This window comes from Elgaria multicarinata, chromosome 3 (assembly GCF_023053635.1).
Source record: "Elgaria multicarinata webbii isolate HBS135686 ecotype San Diego chromosome 3, rElgMul1.1.pri, whole genome shotgun sequence".
Classification (NCBI taxonomy): domain Eukaryota; kingdom Metazoa; phylum Chordata; class Lepidosauria; order Squamata; family Anguidae; genus Elgaria; species Elgaria multicarinata.
In genome coordinates this window covers 173,818,681-173,831,307 of record NC_086173.1, presented here as the reverse complement: position 1 = coordinate 173,831,307, position 12,627 = coordinate 173,818,681, and the positions used below count along the sequence as shown (strand labels likewise).

The window sequence follows — 12,627 nt, the reverse complement described above, 5'->3', positions numbered from 1 at the left end:
TCCTCGTCAAGCAGTTGAACCACCATTTCTTTCCTGTGTGTTTTACTTTTCATGTATCCGAAGAAAGCCTTTTTATTGCTTTTAGCATCCCTCGCTAATCTCAGCTCATTGTCAGCTTTAGCCTTCCTGACGCCATTTCGGCACTTCTGTGCCACCTGTCTGTACTCTTCTTTTGTAGCCTGGCCTTCTTTCCACATCCTGTATGTATCCCTTTTTTGTTTTCAGATCATCTCTAAGCTTTTTGTGGAGCCACATTGGTTTCTTCTGTTGTCTTCTAACTTTTTTTCCTTGTTGGAATGGTTTGTAATTGTGCTGTTAAAATTTCTTTTTAAAAATACTCCCACCCATCTTGGACTCCTTTTCTCATTAGGGTCACTTGCCATGGGACCTTGCTTATCATAGTTCTGAGCTTATTAAAATCAGCTTTCCTAAAATCCAGAGTATGTGTACAGCTACACTCAGCTTTTGTCTCCTTTATAACCAAGAATTCAAGTACGAGGTGGTCGCTTTCCCCCAGAGTTCCCGTAACTGCTACTTTATCCACTAAGTCATCCCTACTGATCAATATCAAGTCAAGGATTGCTGATCCTCTAGTTCCTTCCTCCACTTTCTGTAGGAGGAAGTGATCACCCACACTTTTGGCAGTATTTGTTTCCCAAAAGATATCAGGGTAACTGAAGTCCCCCATCACTACTACATCACACTTCCTTGAAACACTGGCAATTTGTTTCTCAAAAGTTTAGTCCTCGTCTTCTCCTTGATTGGGTGATCAGTAGTAGACTCCAATTATAATTTTCTTTTTAGTCCTCACCACATTTCTTTTAACCCTGATGCTCTCGATGGGGCTCCCAGTCTGATCCGCCTGTATTTCTGTGCAGGGATAGGTATTTTTAACATATAGTGCAACTCCGCTTCCCTTTCGATTTCTTCTGCTCTTTTTGAACGAGTTACATTCTTCAATTGCTATATTCCAGTCATGGGAGTCATCCCACCAAGTTTCAGTTATACCTATCATGTCGTATTTGCCTTCATGTAATAAAAGTTCAAGTTCATTCTGTTTGTTTCCCACACTCTGGGCATTAGCATATAGGCATTAAAGACTATGTGCTTTATAGTCTGTCTTTGTTCCTATATTGTTTTGGACAATATTTTGGGGCACTATTGGAGCTGTTCTCTGCGTTAGGATGCATGGGCCTTCTTCTACTGTTGCCTTCAAGTTTACATGTCCCAGCCCCATAAGATTCAGTTTAAAGCCCTCCTGATCAAGTTCTTTATGCTGTGGCCAAGCTTATTTGGGAACTATTCTTGACAAACATGAATTTTATGTTATTTCATAATAATTATGTTAAGGTTTGGAATGAAGTTAAAGGTTTTGCAAGAAGGAAAACGGTTCAACTGTCACTTTTGGGGAGAATTGCAACAGTTAAAATAAATGCTTTGCCTAGAATGTTATTTTTGTTTCAAACAATACCCATTGTAACATTGGATTTAGCATTTGAGCAGTGACACAGAGAGAGAGAGAGAGATCTATGTTTATACAGCAATCAAAAAACCCAAGAGTTAAAATTAAAATATTGCAGGATGCGAAAGAAAGAGGAGGGCTGGGCCTACCGGACCTCAAAGTGTATTTCTCGGACTGCTGTTTAATGATGATGAAAGATTGGGTGTTGTTGAAAAATAGGAGACTGTTGGAACTGGAAGGACACGAATTGAGATTTGGATGGCATGGCTACTTGTGGTACGATAAAGCCAAGGTTCATGTAGAATTTAATAATAATATGTACCTACCTAATATGTACCTCCCTTATGTTCCTACCCGGACCTTAAGATCATCTACAGGAGCCCTTCTCCGTGAGCCCCTGCCAAAGGAAGTGAGGCAGGTGGCTACTAGGAGGAGGGCTTTCTCTGCTGTGGCACCCCGGTTGTGGAACGAGCTCCCCAGAGAGGTCCGCCTGGCGCCTACACTGTACTGCTTTCGTCGCCAGCTGAAGACCTTTTTATTCACTGAGTATTTTAACACTTAATTTTAACTTAAATTTAAATTTTACTGTTTTAACTCTGAATTTTAATCTTATAAACAACTTTGCTGTGTGGTTTTATCCTGGTTGCGCTTTTTATACTGTATTTCGTAATTGTGTTTTTAACCTGTTGGATGTTTTTTGTGGTTTTAATTTTTGTGAACCGCCCAGAGAGCTTCGGCTATTGGGCGGTATAAAAATGTAATAAATAAATAAATAATAAATAAATAATGTAAACCAAGGTTCTGTCATAAAATACCACTTTGGGTATCGGCCCAGGGGGCTATTCATAGAAGGGAATTGACAAATCTGCCTAAATGGTTGACATATAATGATGTATTACAAATGTCACAAGATGAATATCAGTTAAAATCAAGGGAGGAACTGCTGAAAGATGGTCATACGTGTTTTGGTATGTACAAATTAGGCTTCCTTGTGCACAAGTCATGGAAAGGTTTAAAATAGACAAAAGAATGGTGGGTTTGAGCAATCAAAATCTGAATTTGAAATGACGTTATGTCCAAATGATGAACATGTTATCTCAAAGATACATAAACTTTTATTAAAGAATGAGAGGGAGGATGAGCAGGTAAAAGACTATGATAAAATGGGCTCAAAACTTTGGATACAACGTTTCAATGGAACAGTTGGAGAATATGGGGGGAAGGTTTGAAATTTACATTATGTTCAAGACTTAAAGAGAATTTTTTTAATATGATGTACAAATGGTATATGTCTCCTGTAAAGTTGGCTGAAATGTATAAGAGTCCCTCGGGAAACTGTTGGAAATTAGGAGAAGGAGGAAACTTTTATCATCTTTGGTAGACTTGTAAAAAAGCCAAAGCATTCTGGATACAAATACACTCTTGAATTCAAAAAAAATTCTCAAGACTAACATACAAATGAAACGGGAGCCTTCCTACCAGGACTAATTCTGGTTCCTGACTTGGAGCTGAGCAGAAGCAGGGAAAAGCAGCTGGCCCAGCTCGAGTAGGAGCTAGAAAAGTAAGCCAGATTCCCAGGGAGCGAGCTAACAGGGAGCGAGCTAACAGGAAGAGCAAACAGTAGTTTGACAGGGGGAGTGTAGGGGAAGAGGAGACCAAGGAAAGGGGAACAAGAGAAGCCTCAAGGAAACCCAGGAGGCTGCCAATTCAAAGAGGCCGTGTGCTTGCCATGTGCTCCTGAGTGCTGAGTGAGAGGTTGGTGTTTATAGTTGCTGCAGGAGCTGAAGGGGGAGTGGCCTGATTGTCAGTTGGTCTCAGCAATCAGTGCCTAATTGCTGTTGATTGTTGTTGGCCTTTCAGTGACCTCATTCTGGTTCCTGACTTGGAGCTGAGCAGAAGCAGGGAAAAGCAGCTGGCCCAGCTCGAGTAGGAGCTAGAAAAGTAAGCCAGATTCCCAGGGAGCGAGCGAACAGGGAGCGAGCTAACAGGAAGAGCAAACAGTAGTTTGACAGGGGGAGTGTAGGGGAAGAGGAGACCAAGGAAAGGGGAACAAGAGAAGCCTCAAGGAAACCCAGGAGGCTGCCAATTCAAAGAGGCCGTGTGCTTGCCATGTGCTCCTGAGTGCTGAGTGAGAGGTTGGTGTTTATAGTTGCTGCAGGAGCTGAAGGGGGAGTGGCCTGATTGTCAGTTGGTCTCAGCAATCAGTGCCTAATTGCTGTTGATTGTTGTTGGCCTTTCAGTGACCTCATTCTGGTTCCTGACTTGGAGCTGAGCAGAAGCAGGGAAAAGCAGCTGGCCCAGCTCGAGTAGGAGCTAGAAAAGTAAGCCAGATTCCCAGGGAGCGAGCGAACAGGGAGCGAGCTAACAGGAAGAGCAAACGAGTTTGGCAGGGGGAGTGTAGGGGAAGAGGAGACCAAGGAAAGGGGAACAAGAGAAGCCTCAAGGAAACCCAGGAGGCTGCCAATTCAAAGAGGCCGTGTGCTTGCCATGTGCTCCTGAGTGCTGAGTGAGAGGTTGGGGTTTATAGTTGCTGCAGGAGCTGAAGGGGGAGTGGCCTGATTGTCAGTTGGTCTCAGCAATCAGTGCCTAATTGCTGTTGATTGTTGTTGGCCTTTCAGTGACCTCATTCTGGTTCCTGACTTGGAGCTGAGCAGAAGCAGGGAAAAGCAGCTGGCCCAGCTCGAGTAGGAGCTAGAAAAGTAAGCCAGATTCCCAGGGAGCGAGCGAACAGGGAGCGAGCTAACAGGAAGAGCAAACGAGTTTGGCAGGGGGAGTGTAGGGGAAGAGGAGACCAAGGAAAGGGGAACAAGAGAAGCCTCAAGGAAACCCAGGAGGCTGCCAATTCAAAGAGGCCGTGTGCTTGCCATGTGCTCCTGAGTGCTGAGTGAGAGGTTGGTGTTTATAGTTGCTGCAGGAGCTGAAGGGGGAGTGGCCTGATTGTCAGTTGGTCTCAGCAATCAGTGTCTAATTGCTGTTGATTGTTGTTGGCCTTTCAGTGACCTCATTCGAGTTCCTGACTTGGAGCTGAGCAGAAGCAGGGAAAAGCAGCTGGCCCAGCTCGAGTAGGAGCTAGAAAAGTAAGCCAGATTCCCAGGGAGCGAGCTAACAGGAAGAGCAAACAGGAGTTCGGCAGGGGAGGCCAAAGGGGAGGCTTCTAAAAAAATAATAATAATAAAATAAAATAAAATAGAATAAAAAATAAATAAAAAAGAGGTGGGGGAAAAAAGAAAAACATAAAGAGAAAAAAACCCCACAAAACCACCACCAAAAAACCCCCAAAACCAAACCTCCACCCCAAAAAGATCTTACTTTCCCTTAAGACATCCTCATATAGTTGTGTACCTTCAGAGAGGACACAACAAAGCAAAGGCAATTCTACTATAATCAAAAAGGGAAAAAACCAAAGCAGAAATCGACAATATGGATGGAAAGGAGTCCCTAGAGGTGGTGACCTGCAAAGGGTGTGCAATGTTTGTGTTTCTGCTTGAGCTCAACATGGCGTATACCTGCAACAAGTGCAAGCTGGTGGCACTTTTGGAAGAAAAAGTGAGAGGACTTGAGCAGCGAGTGTCCACCCTCCAAGGAATAAGAGAAGTCGAGGAGTTCTTCGACCGAACAGTGGAACTGCAACAGCAACAAGAAGCACATGAGATTGAAGAACAACAGCCAGCTGAAGCAGAAGTGGAGTATGCTGAGGGGAGGAAAGCCAATGAAGAGGAAACTCCCTGGAAAAGAGTGACAGTTAGGAGAGGAGGAATTAGAGGGCGTTCTGCACCGGTGGAGCCATTGCAGTTAAGCAACCGCTTTCAGCTTCTGGAGAATGAGACTGAAGGACAGTTTGCAGAGGAAGAAGTACAGGAGGCACCATGCAACAGTGACCAAGAGACAGAAGGTAGGTCAACCAAGAAGAAGAGAAGAGTAGTCGTTGTGGGAGACTCCCTGCTGCGTGGGATTGAAACCCAAGTATGTCGTGAAGACCCATGGACTCGCCAGGTGTGCTGTCTCCCTGGAGCACAGATTAGAGATGTGACTGAAGGGTTACCGAAGCTCATAAAGCCCACGGACACATACCCCTTTCTTCTCATCCATGTGGGAACAAATGATGTCGCCAAGCAGAGCTACGAAGAAATCATTTCAGACTTTGAAGTTCTGGGAAGGAAACTGAAGAACTTTGGGGCCCAGGTAGTTTTCTCATCCATCCTCCCGGTTCTTGGAAGAGGATTAGAAAGGGAAAGAAAAATACTCCGGATGAACGACTGGCTTCGAAAGTGGTGCCGTCGTGAGAGTTTTGGATTCTGGGACCACGGGCTATGCTACTTGGAACATGGACTGCTGGCAAGGGATGGGTTGCACCTCACAAGGGCTGGAAAGAATGAGTTCGGCCACAGCATGAAGAACTTCATCAGGAGGGCTTTAAACTGAATCTTGCGGGGGTGGGAGACGTAAATTTTGAGGCAACAATGGATGAAGGCCAATGCACCACAGTACAGAGAACAGCTCCAACAGAGTCCCAAAATAGTGTCTGCAACAAGGTAGGAACAAAGCCAGACTATAAAACACATGGTCTTCGATGTCTATATACTAATGCCCAGAGCATGGGAAACAAACAGAATGAACTTGAACTCTTATTACATGAAGGCAAATACGACTTGATAGGTATAACTGAAACTTGGTGGGATGACTCCCATGACTGGAATATAGCAATTGAAGGATATAACTTGTTCAAAAAGAACAGAAGAAATAGAAAGGGAGGTGGAGTTGCACTATATGTTGAAAATACCTATCCCTGCACAGAAATACAGGCAGATGAGATTGGGAGCCCCGTTGAGAGTGTCCGGATTAAAATAAATGGGGCTAGGAATAAAAAGAATGTGATAATCGGAGTCTACTACCGACCACCCAATCAAGGAGAAGACGAGGACGAAACTTTTGAGAAACAAATTGCCAGTGTTTCAAGGAAGTGTGATGTAGTAGTGATGGGGGACTTCAATTACCCTGATATCTGTTGGGAGACCATTACTGCCAAAAGCGGCCCTTCCAAGAAATTCCTGACATGTATGGGTGATAACTTTCTCCTACAGAAAGTGGTGGAAGGAACTAGAGGATCGGCAATCCTTGACTTGTTATTGACCAATAGGGATGACTTAGTGGATAAAGTGGCAGTTACGGGAACTCTGGGGGGAAGTGACCACGTCATACTTGAATTCTTGATTATGAAGGAGACAAAAGTTGAGCGTAGCCATACACGTACTCTGGATTTTAGGAAAGCTGATTTTAATAAACTCAGACCGATAATAAGTAAGGTCCCGTGGCAAGGGAGCCTAAAAAGAAAAGGAGTGCAGGATGGGTGGGAGTATCTAAAAAATGAAATTTTAAAGGCACAGTTACAAACAATTCCAACAAGGAGAAAAGATAGAAGACAACAGAGGAAACCAATGTGGCTCCACAAAAAGCTTATTGATGAACTGAAAACAAAAAGGGATACATATAGGAAGTGGAAGGAAGGCCAGGCTACAAAAGAAGAGTACAGACAAGTGGCGCAGAAGTGCCGAAATGGCGTCAGGAAGGCTAAAGCTGTGAATGAGCTGAGATTAGCGAGGGATGCTAAAAGCAATAAAAAGGCTTTCTTCAGATACGTGAGTAGTAAAAGACAGAGGAAAGAAATGGTGGTTCAACTGCTTAGTGAGGAGGGCAAATTGATAACAGACGACAAAGAAAAGGCTGAAGTGCTCAATTCCTACTTTGCCTCGGTCTTCTCCCAAAAGCGGGTCTATGACCCCCCTGGAGAAAGTGAAGCAGAAGTTGAGGGGGCAGGATTGCAGTTTGAGATTGATAAACAAATGGTCAAAGAACACCTAATTTCCTTGAATGAGTTCAAATCCCCAGGGCCCGATGAACTGCATCCAAGAGTAATGAAGGAGCTAGCGGAAGAACTCTCAGAACCTTTGTCTATTATCTTTGCAAAATCATGGAAGACGGGTGAGGTGCCGGACGACTGGAGGAGGGCTAACGTTGTCCCTATCTTCAAAAAGGGCAAAAAGGAGGAACCTGGGAACTACAGACCAGTAAGTCTGACATCCATCCCTGGGAAAATTCTGGAGCAGATTATAAAGAAGTCAATCTGTAAACACCTTAAAATCAATGCAGTGATTACTAGAAGCCAACATGGATTTGTCAGGAACAAATCCTGTCAGACTAATTTGATCTCATTTTTTGATAGGATAACCTCCCTTGTGGACCGTGGGAATGCTGTGGATGTCATATATCTTGACTTCAGCAAAGCTTTTGACAAAGTACCACATGACATTCTGATTAACAAACTAGCTAAAAGTGGGCTAGATGGAACAACTATTAGGTGGATCCACAGTTGGCGACAGAATCGGACTCAAAGAGTACTTATCAATGGAACCTTCTCAAACTGGGGAGAGGCAACGAGTGGGGTGCCGCAGGGCTCAGTCCTGGGCCCAGTGCTCTTCAACATTTTTATTAATGATTTGGACGAGGAGGTGCAGGGAACGCTGATCAAATTTGCAGATGACACAAAATTGGGTGGGATAGCTAATACCCTGGAAGACAGAAACAAACTTCAAAGTGATCTTGATAGGCTGGAGTGCTGGGCTGAAAACAACAGAATGAAATTTAATAGGGATAAATGCCAAGTTCTACATTTAGGGAATAGAAACCAAATGCACAGTTACAAGATGGGGGACACTTGGCTCAGCAATACTACAAACGAGAAAGATCTTGGAATTGTTGTAGATCACAAGCTGAATATGAGCCAACAGTGCGATAGGGCTGCAAGAAAGGCAAATGCTATTTTGGGCTGCATTAATAGAAGTATAGCTTCCAAATCACGTGAGGTACTGGTTCCTCTCTATTCGGCCCTGGTTAGGCCTCATCTAGAGTATTGCGTCCAGTTCTGGGCTCCACAATTCAAGAAGGATGCAGACAAGCTGGAGCGTGTTCAGAAGAGGGCAACCAGGATGATCAGAGGTCTAGAAACAAAGCCCTATGAAGAGAGACTGAAAGAACTGGGCATGTTTAGCCTGGAGAAGAGAAGATTGAGGGGAGACATGATAGCACTCTTCAAATACTTAAAAGGTTGTCACACAGAGGAGGGCCAGGATCTCTTCTCAATCCTCCCAGAGTGCAGGACACGGAATAACGGGCTCAAGTTAAAGGAAGCCAGATTCCGGCTGGACATCAGGAAAAACTTCCTGACTGTTAGAGCAGTGCGACGGTGGAATCAGCTACCTAGGGAGGTTGTGGGCTCTCCCACACTAGAGGCATTCAAGAGACAGCTGGACAACCATCTGTCAGGGATGCTTTAGGGTGGATTCCTGCATTGAGCAGGGGGTTGGACTCGATGGCCTTGTAGGCCCCTTCCAACTCTGCTATTCTATGATTCTATGATTCTAATGGATAAACTGCTAAAAGAGAAGGGGGGAACTTTATTTCTATATATGACAATGGCAGCGAGACCGTTGTATGCACACAAATGGGAGAATGAAACACCAACAACGAATGAATGGATGTTGGAGTTGGCGGAGATGGCAAAACTCACATCGATAACGAGAGAAAAGTCCACATCCACGTTTATATCTGAATGGAAACCTCTGATAGCATTTTTGCAAGAAACCGAGAGAAACGATGTATTTGTCTGGGGAGATATAGTTAAGATAGAAGAAAGAGATGAATTTGTTTACTGTGTTAAATGTAATGGAGGAACGAGAAAGGATAGTTCGCGTTTCTGATATGAAGAAAGCCGAAAGTACACCTTAACCTTTGATGATTTTTTAATTGTATTTTTGTTTGTACTTTTGTTCATACTCTATGGAATATTCTTGTGGCAATTTCTGCTACATTCTTGGTTGCCACTTTTCCCTTGCAAAATGCTTAAAGGTATCTCTCTTAAGGTATAGTCCGCTGACTACAACGTAAATAAATACTACTACTACAATGCCAAACAAGGCAACACAAGAAGATAATTAATCACAATAAATAAAATTAAAAGTCAAATATAAAATCAAATTACACTAAATAAAACCTAAGTGCAGCTGACTGAAAGACAAGGACTGTGCTATGTTTTCTCTGTGGGCAAGTATGGATTTGCTATGGGCAAATGCTTTCATGGGCTTTAATATATCCTGCTTTTAGGGATGAAGGGAGCCCTGCTGTTCACATCCTAAGAGCGGGTGGAAATCAGTTCGCTTCCGCCCCTTTTTGGGGTTCAAGTGCAGGGAACAGAGAGGGCTTAGAGTGGAGCCATGGGATGCATTGGGAGAGAAACTCTGGTTCATCAGCAGACCTCTTATTTCCAGAAGGGCCGAAGGTTTTCCTGCCTTGAGCCTGAGATGGAGTCAGACCTGCTCTCAAAGAAGGGGTCCAGGTGTGGAAGAAGAGGCCACCATGAGAAGAAGTTGCCGTGTGCGTTTTAGTCCTCACGACTAGCGGCTCCATGGATACAGAATCTTCCTGTACCCTGATAAAACTTCACCTAACATTAGGGTGACCCTATGGAAAGGAGGACAGGGCTCCTGTATCTTTAACAGTTGTGTTGAAAAGGGAGTTTCGGCAGGTGTCATTTGTATACATGCAGAAGCCGGTGAAATTCCCTCTTCATCGCAACAGTTAAAGCTGCAGGAGCTATACTAGAGTGACCAGATTTAAAAGAGGGCAGCTTTAACTGTGGTGATGAAGAGGGAATTTCACCAGGTTCCCCATATTATAAAAATGACACCTGCTGAAATTATTGTTTCTATGCAACTGCTAAAGATACGGGAGCCCTGTCCTCCTTTTCATAGGCTCACCTTACTTGACCTCTCTCTTTTTAGAGCATCTATTCGTGTTTAGAGTTCTGAAGGGCACCAGGTTGGGGAATGCTGTTCTGCAGCAAGGGCAGGCAGCAGGACGGAGGGCTCCCATGCCGGAGGCTGCGTTACGCACTCAAAGGGGAAACGGCTGTGGATCCCACAAAGCCCCCAGGAGCAGATGGGGCGGCGATGCTGCTGGGGGGATAAAAGACACACACCCCCATTGTGGAAAAGCCCCCTTCCCAAGTCCGCGTCTTTGCCAGGAGCCTCTGCGGCTCTCTAGTGCTGCCTCCACCGAAGGGTTAAAGAGGCGGAGAGGGGGGGGCTGGGTCCTAGAGCCCAGGCTGGATGAGGCCCCTCCCTTCCGGCCCCACACTTCCTCCCCCCCATTGCAAAGGCGCCTGGGATTTCCCCCCTGCTCCTGCGAGCTTCGTCTGTCCGCTGTCTGCAGCCTCTTTTCCCCTGCGAAGGAGCCGGTGAGTGCAGATTGCAAGGGGGTCCCAGGGGGGAGGGGGCGGAAAGAGAGCCCCCCCAGGACAGGGGGTGCAGGTTTGGGGCAGGGGGTGGGTTGGAAGAGAGAGGGAGCCCTCCCCGGGAGACCCCCGCCTTGCACCTTCTTCCCTCCCCATAACTAGGGGATCGCGGAAGGGAAGGCTGCAGAAAGGAGGGGTGTCTGGGAGGGACACAAAAGGAAAGGTCCCGGGTGGGGAGGAGGAATGTCCCCCCTGCGGGCAAAAGGCTGCCCTGGTGTCCTGTGTGCATTGCATTTTGATTTTGTTGCCTCTCCCTGATTCAAACCTAGTGAATAAGTAAAATTAACAAGTCACTTTGGCCACGAGGCCTTCGAAATAAATCCTGGGGCGCTTTTGTTGATTAAGAAGGGAGCCTGCTGCTGGATTCAGTACGTCCCTCTTTGATGCATTAAGTGAGCCCGATGTTCACATCCTGAGAGTGGGGAGAAACCGCTGTTACTCGGGTCCCTGTTTGGGGTTCAAGTGCTGGGAACAGAAAAGGCATAGAAAGGGAGCGGTGGGTTGCACTGGGAGAGAAACTCTGGTTCATCCGCAGAGCTCTTATTTCCTGGACGGCCGAAGGTTTTCCTTTCTGGAGCCTGAGATGGACTCAGTCCTACTCTCAATGCAAGATTGTGAACAAAAGGCCTCCATGAGAAGAAGTTTCAATGTGTGTTTTACTCCTCATGGCTAGTGGCTTGCTGAGTCCATAATTTTCCTTATATTCAATAAACAAAAAACCTATGTTTCACAAAACAACATTAAAGGCTCTACAGTTTTCAACCAAACTCCATAAAGCAGGGAAATTGGGAATTAAGGCTCGCAAGCCTTTAACGCCACATCCTCCCTAAGGAGGCAGAAAGTGCCAGTGAAATTCTCATTCTCCCAAAGCAGATATAAACCATGAGGACAGGATGGAGAATAGGATATGCAGAGGTGACTGTGGGGTTGTGGAAAACTGATGACGAACAACTTAGGGCCCCCTACTTCTCTTTTTTTGTTTAGAGCAGCCCTTCCTCAACCTGGTGCCCTCCAAAGGTGTTGGACTACAACTCCCATCATTGCAAGTCAGTATGTCCCATGGTCAGGAAAGCTGGGACAGCAGGAAAGGGAACGCTGTTCTATATCCTTACTAAATACAGGGGCTGCACAATATTTTTTTCTCACATGCATCTCGCATAGAGCAGCACGATTGATAACAGAAGGGACACTGTTTGTTGGAGATGTAGAACCAGAGCAAGGGCTGGCACTTTCAGCTTTTGGTCAATACTCTCCTCTTTCTCTTCTGCCATTTCACTGGCCAAACAGCAGTATTACTCAACGTTGATCCAGTCAAATGCTAGGCATCCTCAGTGGCTCTTTGCGTCCTTCAACTCTCTTCTGAAGCCTAATCCACCATCTCTCCCCGCCTCTCTGTCTGCTAATAACTTTACCTCTTTTTTCAATGCTAAAATCCAAACTATTCGCTCTGATCTGGCCAGCTCTGCTCCTCTTCCAGTTCCTGTTCCTCATCTGTCAGTTCCTCCTGCAAATTTCTCTGCGTTTCCTTCGGTCTCAGCTGATGAACTGTCTACAATACTGCACTCTTCGAAGCCTTCCACTTGTTCTCGTGATCCGATTCCTTCTCGCGTCTTTATTAATCTTATCCCTGCTATCCTCCCTTCCTTGCTTCATATTATTAATTTTTCTCTGTCCTCTGGTTCATTTCCTTCTGCTTTTAAACATGCTGCAGTCTCTCCTATTCTCCAGAAACCTACTCTTGATAGGCTATCTCTGTCTAACTACTGACCTGTCTCTTTGTTGCCTTTTGTTTCAAAGATCCTGGAGCGTGTGGTCTACT

The 12,627-nt window shown here is 45.2% G+C and overlaps 1 protein-coding gene across 1 annotated transcript in view; it reads left to right on the top strand.

Annotated features, from left to right (window-relative positions):
* The window catches only part of LOC134395814 (uncharacterized), a gene marked incomplete at both ends in the record, with an annotated part of 217,491 nt that overhangs the window by 193,133 nt on the left and 11,731 nt on the right, over nucleotides 1-12,627 (top strand). The gene's annotated exons all lie outside the window — the stretch shown is intronic.